Genomic DNA, 18,087 nt, shown 5'->3' on the forward strand with positions numbered 1-18,087 from the left:
AGGTTTGTAGGTCTTCAAAAAAGGAGGCTGTCAATACAGAATGAAATCATGGGTGAATTCTTTGTGAAATAGGTGGAAACTGAAGATTTAACTTTTTCACATAGAAAAATGCATGAGGCACCTGGGTGACTCAGTTGGTTCAGCATCTGACTCTTGACTTTGGCTCGAGTCGTGATCTCAGGATCATGAAATGAGCCCTCTGTTGGGCTCCATGCTCATGTGTTCTCTTGCTCTCTCTCTAAAATACATAAATTGTTAAAAAAAAAGAAAAATGAGCCAAGGCATGATATGTGGAGAGGTAATGACAATGACAGATAGTCCTGACTGAAGAGGAAGGATTGCCTTAAGAAGTCATGTTACAAACTGATAACCCGAAAATAAAATAAGGACAATGGCATTAATACTTTTTATGAGTATTGCACAATCCTATTTGTTTTTTTCAATTTATTTTTTATTGTTGTTCAATTTACTAACATACAGAATAACCCCCAGTGCCCGTCACCCATTCACTCCCACCCCCCGCCCTTCTCCCCTTCCACCACCCCTAGTTCGTTTCCCAGAGTTAGCAGTCTTTATGTTCTGTCTCCCTTTCTGATATTTCCCACACATTTCTTCTCCCTTCCCTTATATTCCCTTTCACTATTATTTATATTCCCCAAATGAATGAGAACATATAATGTTTGTCCTTCTCCGACTGACTTACTTCACTCAGCATAATACCCTCCAGTTCCATCCACGTTGAAGCAAATGGTGGGTATTTGTCATTTCTAATAGCTGAGTAATATTCCATTGTATACATAAACCACATCTTCTTCATCCATTCAACTTTCGTTGGACACCGAGGCTCCTTCCACAGTTTGGCTATCGTGGCCATTGCTGCCATAAACATCGGGGTGCAGGGGACCCGGCGTTTCATTGCATCTGTATCTTTGGGGTAAATCCCCAGTAGTGCAATTGCTGGGTCGTAGGGCAGGTCTATTTTTAACTCTTTGAGGAACCTCCACACAGTTTTCCAGAGTGGCTGCACCAGTTCACATTCCCACCAACAGTGTAAGAGGGTTCCCTTTTCTCCGCATCCTCTCCAACATTTGTGGTTTCCTGCCTTGTTAATTTTCCCCATTCTCACTGGTGTGAGGTGGTATCTCATTGTGGTTTTGATTTGTATTTCCCTGATGGCAAGTGATGCAGAGCATTTTCTCATATGCATGTTGGCCATGTCTAGGTCTTCCTCTGTGAGATTTCTGTTCATGTCTTTTGCCCATTTCATGATTGGATTGTTTGTTTCTTTGGTGTTGAGTTTAAGAAGTTCTTTATAGATCTTGGAAACTAGCCCTTTATCTGATAGGTCATTTGCAAATATCTTCTCCCATTCTGTAGGTTGTCTTTGAGTTTTGTTGACTGTATCCTTTGCTGTGCAAAAGCTTCTTATCTTGATGAAGTCCCAATAGTTCATTTTTGCTTTTGTTTCTTTTGTCTTCGTGGATGTATCTTGCAAGAAGTTACTATGGCCGAGTTCAAAAAGGGTGTTGCCTGTGTTCTCCTCTAGGATTGTGATGGAATCTTGTCTCACATTTAGATCTTTCATCCATTTTGAGTTTATCTTTGTGTATGGTGAAAGAGAGTGGTCTAGTTTCATTCTTCTGCATGTGGATGTCCCATTTTCCCAGCACCACTTATTGAAGAGACTGTCTTTCTTCCAAGGGATAGTCTTTCCTCCTTTATCGAATATTAGTTGACCATAAAGTTCAGGGTCCACTTCTGGATTCTCTATTCTGTTCCACTGATCTATGCGTCTGTTTTTGTGCCAGTACCACACTGTCTTGATGACCACAGCTTTGTAGTACAACCTGAAATCTGGCATTGTGATGCCCCCAGATATGGTTTTCTTTTTTAAAATTCCCCTGGCTTTTCGGGGTCTTTTCTGATTCCACACAAATCTTAAAATAATTTGTTCTAACTCTCTGAAGGAAGTCCATGGTATTTTGATAGGGATTGCATTAAACGTGTATATTGCTCTGGGTAACATTGACATTTTCACAATATTAATTCTGCCAATCCATGAGCATGGAATATTTTTCCATCTCTTTGTGTCTTCCTCAATTTCTTTCAGAAATGTTCTATAGTTTTGAGGGTATAGATCCTTTACATCTTTGGTTAGGTTTATTCCTAGGTATCTTATGCTTTTGGGTGCCATTGTAAATGGGATTGACTCCTTAATTTCTCTTTCTTCAGTCTCATTGTTAGTGTATAGAAATGCCACTGATTTCTGGGCATTGATTTTGTATCCTGCCACGCTACCGAATTGCTGTATGAATTCTAGCAATGTTGGGGTGGAGACTTTTGGGTTTTCTATGTAGAGTATCATGTCATCGGCGAAGAGGGAGAGTTTGACTTCTTCTTTGCCAATTTGAATGCCTTTAATGTCTTTTTGTTGTCTGATTGCTGAGGCTAGGACTTCCAGTACTATGTTGAACAGCAGTGGTGAGAGTGGACATCCCTGTCTTGTTCCTGATCTTAGGGGAAAGGCTCGCAGTGCTTCCCCATTGAGAATGATATTTGCTGTGGGCTTTTCGTAGATGGCTTTTAAGATGTCGAGGAAAGTTCCCTATATCCCTACACTCTGAAGAGTTTTGATCAGGAATGGATGCTGTATTTTGTCAAATGCTTTCTCTGCATCTAATGAGAGGATCATATGGTTCTTGGTTTTTCTCTTGCTGATATGATGAATCACATTGATTGTTTTACGGGTGTTGAACCAGCCTTGTATCCCAGGGATAAATCCTACTTGGTCATGGTGAATAATTTTCTTAATGTATTGTTGGATCCTATTGGCTAGTATCTTGTTGAGAATTTTTGCATCCATGTTCATCAGGGATATTGGTCTGTAATTCTCCTTTTTGGTGGGGTCTTTGTCTGGTTTTGGAATTAAGGTGATGCTGGCCTCATAGAACGAATTTGGAAGTACTCCATCTCTTTCTATCTTTCCAAACAGCTTTAGGAGAACAGGTATGGTTTCTTCTTTAAACGTTTGATAAAATTCCCAGGGAAGCCATCTGGCCCTGGACTCTTGTGTCTTGGGAGGTTTTTGATGACTGCTTCAATTTCCTCCCTGGTTATTGGCCTGTTCAGGTTTTCTATTTCTTCCTGTTCCAGTTTTGGTAGTTTGTGGCTTTTTAGGAATGCGTCCATTTCTTCTAGATTGCCTAATTTATTGGCGTATAGCTGTTCATAATATGTTTTTAAAATCGTTTGTATTTCCTTGGTGTTGGTAGTGATCTCTCCTTTCTCATTCATGATTTTATTAATTTAAGTCTTCTCTCTCTTCTTTTTAATAAGGCTGGCTAATGGTTTATCTATGTTATTAATTCTTTCAAAGAACCAACTCCTGGTTCTGTTAATCTGTTCCATAGTTCTTCTGGTCTCGATTTCGTTGAGTTCTGCTCAAATCTTTATTAACTCCCTTCTTCTCTTGGGTGTAGGATCTATTTGCTGTTTTTTCTCTAGCTCCTTTATGTGTAAGGTTAGCTTTTGTATTTGAGTTCTTTCCAGTTTTTGAATGGATGCTTGTATTGTGATGTATTTCCCCCTTAGGACTGCTTTTGCTGCATCCCAAAGATTTTGGATGGTTGTATCTTCATTCTCATTAGTTTCCATGAATCTTTTTAATTCTTCCTTAATTTCCTGGTTGACCCTTTCATCTTTTAGCAGGATGGTCCTTAACCTCCACGTGTTTGAGGTCCTTCCAAACTTCTTGTTGTGATTTAGTTCTAATTTCAAGGCATTATGGTCTGAGAATATGCAGGGGACGATCCCAATCTTTTGGTATCGGTTCAGACCCGATTTGTGGCCCAGTATGTGGTCTATTTTGGAGAAAGTTCCATGTGCACTTGAGAAGAATGTGTATTCAGTTGAGTTTGGATGTAAAGTTCTGTAGATATCTGTGAAATCCATCTGGTCCAGTGTATCATTTAAAGCTCTCGTTTCTTTGGAGATGTTGTGCTCAGAAGACCTATCGAGTATAGAAAGAGCTGATTGAAGTCACCAAGTATAAGTGTATTATTATCTAAGTATTTCTTCACTTTGGCTATTAATTGATTGATATATTTGGCAGCTCCCACATTTGGGGCATGTATATTGAGGATTGTTAAGTCCTCTTGTTGGATAGATCCTTTAAGTATGATATAGTGTCCCTCTTCATCTCTCACTACAGTCTTTGGGGTAAATTTTAGTTTATCTGATATAAGAATGGCTACTCCTGCTTTCTTTTGAGGACCATTTGAATGGTAAATGGTTCTCCAACCTTTTATTTTCAGGCTGTAGGTGTCCTTCTGTCTAAAATGAGTCTCTTGTAGACAGCAAATAGATGGGGCCTGCTTTTTTATCCAGTCTGAAACCCTGCACCTTTTGATGGGGTCATTAAGCCCGTTCACATTCAGAGTTACTATTGAGAGATATGAATTTAATGTCATCATGATAACTATTCAGTCCTTGTTTTTGTGGAATGTTCCACTGAACTTCTTCTTAAAGGGGAATTTTAAGAGTCCCCCTTAAAATTTCTTGCAGAGCTGGTTCGGAGGTCACATATTCTTTCAGTTCCTGCCTGTCTTGGAAGCTCTTTATCTCTCCTTCCATTTTGAATGAGAGCCTTGCTGGATAAAGTCTTCTTGGTTGCATGTTCTTCTCATTTAGGACCCTGAATATATCCTGCCAGCCCTTTCTGGCCTGCCAGGTCTCTGTGGAGAGGTCTGCTGTTACCCTAATACTCCTCCCCATAAAAGTCAGGGATTTCTTGTCTCTTGCTGCTTTAAGGATCTTCTCTTTATCTTTGGAATTTGCAAGCTTCACTATTAAATGTCGAGGTGTTGAACGGTTTTTATTGATTTTATGGGGGGATCTCTCTATTTCCTGGATCTGAATGCCTGTTTCCCTTCCCAGATTAGGAAAGTTTTCAGCTAGAATTTGTTCAAATACATATTCTGGCCCTCTGTCCCTTTCGGCGCCCTCGGGAACACCAATTAAACGTAGGTTTTTCTTCCTCAGGCTGTCGTTTATTTCCCTTATTCTATCTTCATGGTCTTTTAATTGTTTGTCTCTTTTTTCCTCAGTTTCCCTCTTTGCTATCAACTTGTCTTCTATGTCACTCACTCGTTCTTCCACCTCGTTAACCCTCGTCATTAGGACTTCTAGTTTGGATTGCATCTCATTCAATTGATTTTTAATTTCTGCCGGATTAGCTCTAAATTCTGCAGTCATGAAGTCTCTTGAGTCCTTTATGCTTTTTTCTAGAGCCACCAGTAGCTGTATAATAGTGCTTCTGAATTGGCTTTCTGACATTGAATTGCAATCCAAATTTTGTAACTCTGTGGGAGATACGACTGTTTCTGATTCTTTCTTTTGAGGTGAGGTTTTCCTTCTAGTCATTTTGCTCAGTGCAGAGTGGCCAAAATCAAGTTGTACTGGGAAAAGGAGAAAAAGAGGAGAGAAAGAAGGAAAGAAAAGAGAAAGAGAAAAAAAAGGAAGAAAAAAACGAAAAAAAAAAAGAAAAAGAAAAGAAAGAAAAAGAAAGAAAGGAGAAAAAAGGGGGGTGGGGGAAGGAAACAAATCAAAAAGCAAAAAAAAAAAAAAAAAAAAAAAAAAAAGAACCACGGGGGAGTATCTTCTGATTGTGTGTACTTTAAGTCCCTTGACTTCCCCTGGAACTTGTCCGTCTAGCTGGTCTTCTGGGGGAGGGGCCTGCTGTGCTGATTTTCAGGTGTTAGCACTTGGGGGAGCTGCTGTGCCCCTGCCTGGTGCAGGGCTCAGTGGGGGTTGTTTACCCCGTGAGGCCCCAGGAGCAACAGCCCTAGTGGCGGGGCCAGCTCTGGAAACCTGGATTCAGCTCCGGCAGGAACTCCGGAGCTCTCCGTCTGCAGGGCCTGGAGGCCCCGGGGCGGGGCCGCTGATCTGCTCAGCTCGGGGCAGGAGCGTCCTTGCTGTCCTGGGCCCTCCCGGCCTCTGCCTGTCCCGGGGGAGGCGGGATCCTGGGCTGTGTCCCGGCGCCCTGTGCTCCGGAGCCTGCGCTGTTGGATTCGCGCTCCCGGGCCGCGCAACCCCCTCCGTGGAGCCGCTGCCCAAGCCCCCCGGAGCTGCTCCTGGAACCGCGCAGCCCCCTCCGCAGTGAGCCTCTTCCTCTGCCCGAGCCCCTCCGAGCTGCTCCCGGGGCCCCGCAACCCCCTCTGCGGAGCCGCCCCCGAGCCTCTCCGAGCTGCTCCGGGTCCGCCGTGCTCGCTGCAGCCCTTAGGGAGCTCGGCCACTCTCCTGGGCGCGCAGTTGCTGCTACTGTCCCGGGGAGCCCGAGGGCATCCCCTCCCTTCTGGGTCCTGCTCCAACTCCCTGTGAGCCCCTTTCCCCCGGGAAGGTTGGTTCAGCTCTTGCTCCTCCGGGACGGGGCTCTCCTGTCCTGGGGACACTCGCCCCGGCCTCAGCCCGGCTCCTCGCGGGGCCCCTCCCCCTTGGAGGCCTTTGTGTCTTTATTTCTTTGTTCCCGTCTTCCTACCTTGATAGAAGCGCGAACTCTTCTCACTGTAGCATTCCAGGTGGTCTCTCTTTAATTCTCAGGCTGAATCATAGATTTTCAGGATAATTTGAAGGTTTTCTAGGTAATTTGGTGGAGACAGGTGATTTGGGGACCCTACTCTTCCGCCATCTTGCCCCTCCTCCTCGCACATTCCTATTTGTACCATTCAGTAGTCTGTGGTAGAAGGAGCACTGGACTGAGAGTCTGTGAACCTATGTCCATACACCTCTGCTATCACATACTACCCAGGTAACCTTGGGCACATAGCTGACCTATGAAATTGGCAGAACAAGTTTCATTTTTTTAAGCATTTTTCTCAGAGAAAGAAACTAGAGTTTAGAGAAGTTAAGTGATTTTTCCCCCAAACTACATGGCCATTAAGTGGTATAGGGTCATTCTGACTTCTAGTCTAAAATACCTTTCTTAGTCATTACATTTTCAGTAAAGCAGCTGGGTGACAGCACTATTTTGTGGGAAGAAGATGCAAGATAGGAACATTTTACATGGGAAAAGGGAGGCAGGACCAATTCTAAGTAGGTCCTTGCATGGGAGATGAGTATTGGAAAAGGGTCCTAAGTAGTCCGGAGGCAACATGAAAGTCCCGGAAGTGGGAAGGTACCCAAGTAGGTAGCAGGATATAGAAAATGTGGAGAGCACCACTGAGTAAGATTTCTTTCCTTTTAGTTTGACCAGGATGAGAGTTGGCCCACTTTTTAGAGTGTGCATTTTGCAAAGAGGGTTTGAGCCAAGTTCATGAATATAGATGTGTGTATATGTGCTCACACAACCACACACACACACACACACACACACACACACACACAACACATTGGGGTCGTGGGGGGGAAGGGAAAGAGTGATGTTTGGGCATGTTTTCAGCAGAAACACTGTCATGTAAAAAAGGAGTCCATAGATCATTACAAAACATCATAAGGCAAAAGCCAGAATAAACACCATTCACCAGAAACTACTTGACCTAATTAGACACCTGCTAGTTTCACCAACCACCTCTCCTTATCTTTCCCTCCTGCTTTTCCTCCTTAGGAGCTGGACTGCCTCCTCCCCCTACTTCTCCTACACTCACCAGTTGCAGCAGGGTGATTTCTGAAGAAATTGAATTCATTAGGATTTTTATGGATAATTATAGTTGCAATATGCTTGGAGTCATCCTATTAAGGCACTTATGAGGTAATTAATCTTGTCAATAACCTCTGGAGTGAATGTGCATTTTCCGTATTCTCCACGCTTTTTGCCTCTGTTCAAGTCTCTGAAAATATCCAAATGTGTTTGCCACTTCTGATGCTTCCACCCCCTCCAGAGCTGAAAGCCAGCCAGGAACCCAGACTATAATAATTTTCTTGGCCAAGAAAGGATATATAAAACAGAAGACCTTTAGTTGTTCTTTGTTTTTTTCCTATTGCTTTTTGAGAAGGAAAAACTACCTGTGGTCTGGCATCTCTCTATACCCCCTTCTCCCCAAATTAGGAGAACTGACAGTGCTGCTGGATAATGATTAGCAATGCAAGGGCCTCTGGAGCCTGTTCCCCACATTGAATACCCATGTGTCTCCGTTTCCAAAAGCACCTGATAAGCAAAAATTTGAATACACAGTACTATGAAATGTGGTGCTTAGCATCACAATTATTAAAAGATGATTCCTTGCCTAGAGGTTTCCTTTAAATAGGCACTTAATATAGGATCTAGTTTATAAAACAAACTCTATTAAAATTACATAAAATGAAAATTTTAGAAAATGTTAAGTTTGTTAAACTCACAATCTAAGTACATCTCAGTATTTCTTTTTGTTGGACTGTGAGCTGACCTAAAGATTTCACCCCTTAATGTATGGATCAAAATACCTCAAATCCAAAATATATATGTTCTATTCAATAAGGAAAAAATCTGAATATATGCTATATAATTTAGAAATATGTGTGTATATATATATATATATAATTTTTTAATAAAGACCTTACTAGAAAACCAAACATTCTTTTAACAGAACCAACTGTTTTGTTATTCACTGACTTTCAGTTCTCAAGTTCCATCTGAGTTTCCAAGAACACATCTACTGTGTAAAGAGGGAAACTTTGCTCTTTCTACTGTGCTTGTGAAAGCTTCTGTCCTAAGAATTGCTAATGGCAACACAGGCAGCCTGCAGAGAATCAAAGGACAAGCCAATCTGGACCTCCAGCAGCTCTTTGATTTTTCTTCTTTTTGTAACTCTTGTTTTCTGTAACTCAAAGGAAATGTCAGGTATGGTCATTATTGTCTATGAGGGCAAGATGTCTAAAGAGATAGATATGACAAGCTGTTCTCTCTGTTAGGAGTACTTTTCATCTTCCTTCTGTAGCTAGCTGAGTCACAGAGAGTCTCCATTAATGGCCCCCAACTACAATCATATACCCAATTCTGAAAGCATGCATTCCACTAACAGATATGTTCTTTATCTTCCCCAACTTTTGCTTTATTCTTGCCCTTTAGTTGCCAACTCTACAGAACAGGGCATCCATTATCTGTTCAGTTTGTTAAAATGAATCATACACTTCCAGTGAGATTTCAGGGATGTTATGGTTACCTGCCACTATTACCTGTATACTGTCTGCTCATGACTTTTGTGATCTTAATCAATAAAAATGAAGTGACAGGCTCATGCAGTCACCTGAACAGCAGAGTGTCTGGTGGAATTATACCTCCCTTGGGATGGAACAAAGGGAATTAAAATGGTTCTTGGCTAAAATTAATTTTCTTTCTGGCACCAAAGGCAATCATATTAACTAAAAGTACACTAGTTTCTAATCTATAATATTTCCTGGTCATAAAACTGTTTCTAAGGTTACATTGTTTGAGAAACAGCCTCCCAGGTTTTGGACATGGAAATCATACCTGCAGGGGCTTGGTGGTTGTTCAGAATACTAGACACAGTCTAAATGGTGACTTGGCCAAATTCCCTAAGTCTATTACTTTTGAGCAGAAACTCCAAAGTCAGTTTCCACAGGTGCTGCCCCATTGGCTAGATGTCTAGAACTGATCAATAGGTATAAAATAGCAAGTCCTACACTCAAGAAACCTTACTGGGATGGTTATTCCTAAATAAAAAAAGTCTAGAAGTGGTTCTTTATTTGGGGGGTGGAGGGTCTTTGACCACTTTGGGAATGACATGAAAGCTACCAATTCTCTCCAGAGACATACCTATAGACCCATATTTTGTAGATAATTGTTAGAGGTACACAGATTTTGAGTGCAGATTTATATAATCTTATACTAATTGCATAAGCCCAAGCAGGCTTAGAACCCACAACATAGGCAAGGTTTTGGGAAATGAGGGCAGTGGATCAAATATTTTCAGGGTGTTCTAGGATTTTTCGAAAATAACAACTATTTGTCCCTCAGAACGTTTGTGTATCTGTTACATAGTGTGACATCTCACACTACTTTTAACCCTGATACTTTAACTCAGACTTAGTCTTCTGGGAATATATAGCATGTTCATTGTAGCTACCCTGGTATCTTTTACATAGCTAACATCCTAGGAAGTTCATTTCATTAGTAATTAGCAAGCTCAATACCTGGTCTGATTGCTGAATACTAAATGAATCTCTTTTAATGAGAACTCATGTATGTTCTAGTAGACCCAGCAGTGTACCAATCTTTGAACAGGACATGGTTTGTCCACTATTGTTAGATATTGCTACAAATACTTTTTTTTAAATAACTCAACTTTATAACATACTTTTTTTTGTCTCCAAGGGCTGCCCCCCAAAAATAAGGGCATTTAATTTTTAGTATGACCATGAGTTTCAGTATGCCTATGTTTCACTATAGAAGATTTTATGGAGGCAACACAAGAGCAATTTGCTCCTTGAAAATTACTTCATTATTTTTAAGTGCATCCAAAATTATTTGGGGAGCTCACAGAAACCTTGAAGTAAGCCTCTCAAGGCAGGAACTGATGTGTTCTTTCATCTCACTTCTATAGTCTCCCACCACTGAAACCATCATAATTGGATATTGTTGCCTTCTTCATCCTCCTAACATCCCCTCTTCTCCTTGGCTTCGGAGGCTTTATGCTTCTTGGTATTTTCCATCAGGTTCCTTTCTTCAGGCCCACTTGAAGTGTAGACACTTAGCTTCTCTTCTCTTTACTTGTTGCTCTTAAGTGATTTCAATAATCCCTAATCCTTAAAAGACCAAACCAAACATATCACTGGCCCTTACTATAGGAGCCTGCCTGCTAGAGACAGGACACAGGAACATCAGGGGCCACAGGGACAGCCTACCCATGCCGCTGAAACACACCAGAGCCATAACCCTCTCCTTCTGTCCTTCTGCAACTCCAAGCCTCAGAGCCAAATTCAGGACCTTGAACTTCTGAGGTTTTATGGCCAATCATTTTCAGCTGTGGCTGATGGGCAGCATCCCAGAAAAAGTGAGTTTAATGGGTTTATTTCCATTCCTGCCTTCATCGTCTCTAATGCCAACTTCATCAAGCAATCTGAGTACAGGTCATTAAGTTTGCATTCTTTTATTTTTCCCATTGGAATCGCTATGCAATTTGTATAGAGTGTTTTATATTGAAGTACACAAAGATTGTACCCAAATGCTCCAATTCCAAAATCAGATGAGTGACAACAATCAGTTGTATTTTACACTGCTAAAATATATTATCAAAAAATGTTGCTGAAATATATTCTTTTATACTGGGATGAACTATGTGGCTATTTATTTCCTTGCTTGTCCTTTGCCACACTGCAGGGGGGTGGAGGATGGAAAGTGATTTTCCTTCAGAGATGCCAAGGCCCTATGGAGGCAGCTGCCAAGGCTGGCCTTATAGTATAATACCCTTCCTCTAATCCTTGGACTTTCCTCTCTATCCAGCCTCATTTTCCATCTCTTCCCCATGCACCCTAAAACTGGCCACACCAAAGGACCTTGAAGTTCACCAATTCTCTGAATTGCCTTAGTGCCTTAATTCATGCTGTTGGCCCATTTCCCCTTTATCTGGCTAATACTTATGCATATTTTAAGACATCTTGCATTTTGGTCCCACTCTAGAATTCCTGGGCACATCTTAGGAGTTATGGCAGAATTAAGTAAGTCCCTTTTAGCTTTACTCCATTCTATATTTAACTACCCCCCAAACCTGTAGAGATACTGTGACTTTCTCCTATACCCCTGCCCTACCAGCTCTCAGTATGACCTCAGAGTATCCTTCCCTACTCTCTTGTTTTCTTTTCCTTTCTGAGTTTTCACCCCTTGAGAATCCCTTTTCTTGCCCTTGTCTTCCTCAGCCTTTTTTCTCCCTAACTTATTCTTAGGTCAAAAAGACAGGAGTTGAGGAAATGGGAAGACAGATTTTGTCCATCTTTTTTCCTTTTCCAGTGCTGGCTGCCTTTTCTTACATTCCAGTGAACTCTGTCTCACCTACCATAGGAATTCTAGAAGAGAAGATAATATCTTTCATGTTACTCATTTTCTATCTTTCCTCAGCCCCAGATAGAATTAATGTTTTCCTCTTGTGTGTGCCTACAGCACAGTACAGAAGCCATACTACTGTTACTGGTTTCTGGGTCTGTATCGCACCAGACAGAAGGTATCAAGCTTCTGTATATGCCCTGAGTGAATTACAGGTGTGCTGAGCTATTCATCCTTCCAGATGCCCTGGTAGATACTGAGGCAGCCAGAGTCCCATCAGCAGACTTTGCCTTTGGCCATAAGCAATATAGCCATTTTTGCTTTTCATTCTACTTTGATGCAGTATACAAACTGTATCATTTTTCACCTGTGCCATGGCCTGGAAAAATCAGGAAATATTGTGTTTAGAGCATTAGTGATCAAATGTTTTCTAACTATGGAGCCACAATGTATGAATAAGTTTAAAGGTAAATCCGCTTTATTAATACCACTGAACTGCATGCTTAAAAATGTTTAAGATGGTAAATTTTATGTTATGTGCATTTTACCACAATTTAAAATTCTTTAAAAGATTAATCTACTTTGGGCAAAATGGCAGCCAGGCAATTTGGCATCTCTTTCAGCACCCTCTGAAGGCTTCAGAGAACACACTGAGAAAGCACTGCTTTAGAGCAAGAATTGGAAGCCTCACTCTCCCCTTGGGCTCTGATGTCTGCAATTGTGGGTTGATCTGGGAAGCCTGCCTTCAGCAACTCTGCAATGGAGCAGAGTGCCTCCTGGGCCTTCCCAGGGGACATGTTTACTCTTCCTGACAGTATGTTCTCTATCAACGTCCTTGGCAACTCAGTGACAATATAACTTGTCCCTGCCTTTTCCTTCCCAACATGTTGAAAAATCTCATATCATAAGTATGTACAAATATTTAGTGACAAGGTTTTGCATCACCATACTGTATATATGTATACATATTGCACAAGATAAAATATTCAATCCTTTTGAAAGGTATAGAATTAAGGGGGAAAAAAGCCTCTTCCTGCCCCATTCTTGTCCCATGCCTTCCCAGGTAAAACCACTAATTACCATGTTGTGTTTTTTATATCTATATGTGTTTCCAGAAAAAAAATCTCTGCAATAAAACCATCTACCCAAAATACAGGCCATGTTACACACATGATCCTCCAGTTTTTTTCTTTTTACTTAATAATATATCTTGGTAATCATTCCATATCATCACTTAGGCATTCTACATTAAGCTTTGTAACAGGCATAATACTCCACTGAATGGTCGTACCATTTTTATTTAATCACTCCTCTAGCAATAACATTTAGGTTCCTTCAAGTTTGTCTGAATAGCGAAGAATTTGAAATAATCTAGATGTTCAATATTTAAGAAATACATTAAATCAACTCTATTGTATGCTATATGCTATATTATATATTCTTTTAAAAATGATGTAAAAGCACATTCAGTGCCATAGCAAAATATTCACTATGTCTTTTTACTGGAACAGCAAGTTACAAGTTAGTTTAAATAGCTTGAGCTCTGATGGGTAAAATCTATGAGCATGCATGCATAAAACACGTACAAAAAATGTGCACAAAACTGTTAAGCTGTTAACAAGGGTTCTTTCTAGGTGGTTAGATGAAAGAGTATTTTTTCCATTTTTCTTATATATATTTTCTAAGTTCTTAACAGTAGATGTATATTGCTTCAGTAACAACAACAACAAAAAGATTCACCTATACCCTGTGACACTGCAGCCATACTCTCCTGTCCCTACTGTGCTCATGGCACTGTACTTATGGTGAAGAAATACATAACCAGAACCAGTGGTAGGGGAGGAAAAATAATTTTCCCTCTACCCTTCCAGATTCTTGCCAGAGACCCTCCTATAATATAAGACAGATTAATGAGAGAAAAACAAGCAGAAGTTTAATGGCATGTATACCTCCTGCATACATGAGAGAGCCAGGAAAACTGAATATCTCCCCTAAATGACTCAAGCCACCACTTTAAATGCTATCTGTAGCTAAAAACAAAAGAATAGGTCACGGGCACTGAGGGGGGCACTTGACGGGATGAGCACTGAGTGTTATTCTGTATGTTGGCAAATTGAACACCAATAAAAAATAAATTTATTATTAAAAAAATAAAAATAAAAAAATAAAAACAAAAGAAAGATGTTGAGGGAGGGAATGAGGAACTGGTTATGGGATGTTACCAGGAAAAGCACAGTAAACAAAGGTAAAGTTATTATGTATGTTTAACTCATTGACTTGCCCACTGATAAGAGTTTCTAGAGATTTGGTCATCTTCCTCCTTCTGGTACAGAAAGAGAGATACCCTTACAAGTGGAGATTTTTAAAATAAATGTACGTATCCCTTACAAAAGAGCAACTTCTTTCTCAGTTTTCAGAGCTTTTCCTGTGTTTGCTGTTTCTTAAAAATGATTCACTCAATATCATCTTTACACCAAAGAGGCATATCTAGTGGTGGCATATTCTGCTCCCCTTCACAATGAACCTGGGTTTTGTACTATGTGAGCTTCCAGTCCAACCAGTGAGAGCACAGAAGACATCTACACCAGAGATGCTGGATGCCAGTGCAGGGGAAGTAGGAACTGACAACTCTCTGAGGCTCACACATGCAGTGATGGAGGGTACCTAGCAGAGAAAGCAATCACTGAGGTTTCAAACAAAAGTCAGGGAAGGCTTCTTGGATGAAGTGGAAATTGGTTTGAGTATGGAAAAACAGTAGGATTTATAAAAGCCAACAGAAGGAGGGTGGGACTTCTTCAAGGCCTGACAACAGTTGATAAGGCAGCAGCAGTAAGGTCTGCTGTTTTGTCATATGGGCTGGTTTATCAGCTAGTCATCAGTGGTATGATAAGTGACCGAAATCATGTGCTCTGTAATCTGACACATTGAGTTCAAATTTCAGCTCTATCATTTACTGGATATTTGCCTAAGTAAGTTAGTTAACCTTTCCATGTCTCAGTTTCCTTGTCTATAAAATGGGAATTATAACAGTATGTCATCAGGCTACTTTGAAGGTTAACTGAAATGATGGATATTGATAAAAAAAAACAAAGTGTGGGGCACCTGGGTGGCTTGGTCAGTTGAGCATTCAACTCTTGATTTTGGCTCAAGTCATGATCTCAGGGTTCTGGGATGGAACCCTGTGTTCAGTTCTGTGCTCAGCAGAGAGTCTGCTGGAGATTCTTGCCTTCTCCTTCTGCCCTTCCCCCTGTTCATGCATGCATGCTCTCTGTCTCTCAAATAAATAAATACATATTTTTAAAAAAAAACCACAATTAAACCAAGTAAATTTGAAGATTTGATTGCCTTTGTTAATCAGCTCATGAATCAGGCAGCATCCATCTAGCAAGTAGAGGGGAGCTCCAAGTTGTCCAAAATGGAAGTTTTTTTATAGGAAGGAGGGTGGGGTAAGAAGTTATTAGCAAAAGAAAAGGTTTGTCCCAGGCAAGGTCACTTCCTAAAAGGAAGAACAGGAGGTCTTATCATGCAGATTACCTCATATTCCTTAGGAGAATGGAGAGGGCCCACATGGCAGATTATTTCATTGGCTCTGATCAAAAAATTCCTGGCTAACTGATTAATACTGTAATTCTGGGGGAGGTTGAAACTACAATTAAATTAGGTTTTGATGATTTGGCCTACGTGACACCATTTTGGGCCTGTGGTTTTCCTATAAACAATACTACATAGTCCAGTGCCTGATTGGCACACAATGAAGGCTCAACATTTGGTAGTTATAATTATTATTGATGCTAACAAAAGAAAAAAAACAAAGTATGTCATAGCATTTAAAGGCTTGGCTTAACAGTATTAGTGAAATCATGTGTAGGACATTCATAATTCTCAGAAGCAGATTTTTTTTCCCCAAGGTTTCTGACATGAGGTATCAGAAACCACTCTAGCTTATGGAAGGAACCCAAACAGGTATCTGAAGTTTTATTTTATTTTATTTTTTATCTGAAGTTTTAAATGAGAGAAGAGAATCACGTATAGATAGGATAATAGTTGAAAACATTGGTTTTGGACTCAGGAAGGCAGAGGTTCAAGTCCCTTGCCCTGACACATAAATGTAATGTTGGCCAAGTTCCTCTTCAATTCTAGGCTTCAGTTTCCTTATCTGAAAAATGGGAATAATGCCAAAACCTACCTCATAAAGTTGTTAATATTAAGATTCAATGAGATAACACAGGTAAATTGCTTAGTGCCTGCTACTTAGTTTATGCTCAATTCATTCATTGAACAAATATTTGTTGAGCATTTGCAATGTGCTGAGCGTTGTGCTTAGACCCTAGGAATACATTGTTAAATGAGCCAAACAGGGATCTTGCTCGTAAGTGAAGTTTTCAGTAAATGAGAATCTACCACTACTACTATATAGATATCCCTTGCTATCTGAACTCTCACTATCTGGACAATCATTATAACAAGTTACAAAAACGTCTACCCCAAATTCACTATTCAAATTGAAAGCATACAAATGAAACATTCAAGTCATGTGGAAGTCCCATCCAAAGAATATAGAGCATACTCCTCTCTGGATAAGATGGCATCTTGGGTCTCAACTGATATAAAGCATCACTATTAAAAACTAGTAAAAAACATCACTATCATCTCCCCCACATTTCTTTCCTAAGACTTTATCTGTCCATGAGTTTCTTTTTTTTAAAGATTTTTATTTATTTATTCATGAGAGACACAGAGAGAGAAAGAGGCAGAGACACAGGCAGAGGGAGAAGCAGGCTCCATGCAAGGAGCCAGACATGGGACTCGATCCTGGGTCTCCAGGATCATGCCCCGGGCTGAAGGCGACACTAAATTGCTGGGCCACCGGGGCTGCCCGTCTATGAATTTCAGTGTTTGCTTATTTAAAGTGCTTGAGGAAAAAATAAAATAAAATAAAATAAAATAAAATAAAATAAAATAAAATAAAGTGCCTGAGGATACTATCAACCAGGGTCCATGGGGACAGAGTCTTGAGAATCTCAAACATATCATTTCATTGTTCATTTGAATTACAGTGTATGTTCATTGCAGTTCAAAAAGGAAATATAATTTGTTTCTGAAATTGTAAATTGTTGTATACCAAACATAAAAGTACCTACTGATGAGTTTATAAAGTGTTAAATAATTAGACATTGATGTTTTAAATGCTTTATACTATTAATAAATACTTTATGAATTGACATATAGTTATTTAAGAGTGTTTAAGCAATAATTAGGAATGTTTTAGAAATATTTAATATTTGTTGGGACTTTGGATGAATTGGGAATGTACTGTTATTTTCCCATTCAAAACAATGAAATATAAGATTGTGTTTTATAAAAAAAAAAAGATTGCGTTTTATGTAAATCCACTATATAACATGTTCTGAATAACGTTTTACATTTCAATATGTAGAGGTGCCTATACTACAACCATTACTACAACATTACTGCCACCCACTAACTAGTGCTGACAAAGTAATAATTGTTACCTACTATCTTCCACTGCTACTGACCCCAGTGTTACATTTATGATCTTTACAGAGGCTAATGTTGTTTTCTTCCTCTTTTTGATTTGAGTATGGTCATGAAATTGGGTGTGGACCCTAGTCCTCAAAGTGAGGGATCTGGACCTTGTTGTGGCTGATGTCCAAGGAAGGCTGCCTAAGGATAAAGTTCACAACTCCAGTTGTGTCTTTTTGTGGCGCTGAGGCCATGCTAGGAAGACAGCAATGATTAGAGCCAATAGTGTTAGCAATGGGGAAGGAAACTTCACATGAGACGGTGGCCAAGATGCCCTTCTTCAAGGTACCAGCCTGTTCTGTGTATTTGTGTGTGTATATATAAGTATGTTATCTCCTAGGGTACTGTAAAGGTATGCAGTTGTTTTGGCAGACGTAAATAAACACCTGAATGGGTAGATGTAGGCTGCAATTCTAGTTTTACTACTGATTAAAAATGTTTTGGAGGGACCTATTCTTGATGAAAGGACTGAAAGCATGTTCCCCAAAGAAATATGGGGGAGCATTGTATGCAGTATCTTATGGGGATGTGGTCAACATATAAAAGACACCAAGTAGTCCTGCAGTAAAGAA

At 40.2% G+C, this 18,087-nt stretch overlaps 1 protein-coding gene across 5 annotated transcripts in view; it reads left to right on the plus strand.

The window, feature by feature from the left end:
- The window catches only part of RTL4 (retrotransposon Gag like 4), a 504,413-nt gene that overhangs the window by 229,491 nt on the left and 256,835 nt on the right, over positions 1-18,087 (plus strand). For 2 of the 5 annotated variants that reach the window (XR_007409500.1, XR_004813097.2), the window contains 2 exons: positions 7,601-7,744; positions 8,591-9,223. The exons of 2 other annotated variants lie outside the window; for them this stretch is intronic. The gene's annotated coding sequence lies outside the window, so the exon portion shown is untranslated. Of the gene's footprint in view, positions 1-7,600; positions 7,745-8,590; positions 9,227-18,087 lie in introns of those variants that run through there. One more of the 5 variants, XR_007409501.1, reaches the window with a different exon arrangement.

Source organism: Canis lupus, chromosome X (assembly GCF_003254725.2).
Source record: "Canis lupus dingo isolate Sandy chromosome X, ASM325472v2, whole genome shotgun sequence".
Taxonomy (NCBI): Eukaryota; Metazoa; Chordata; class Mammalia; order Carnivora; family Canidae; genus Canis; species Canis lupus.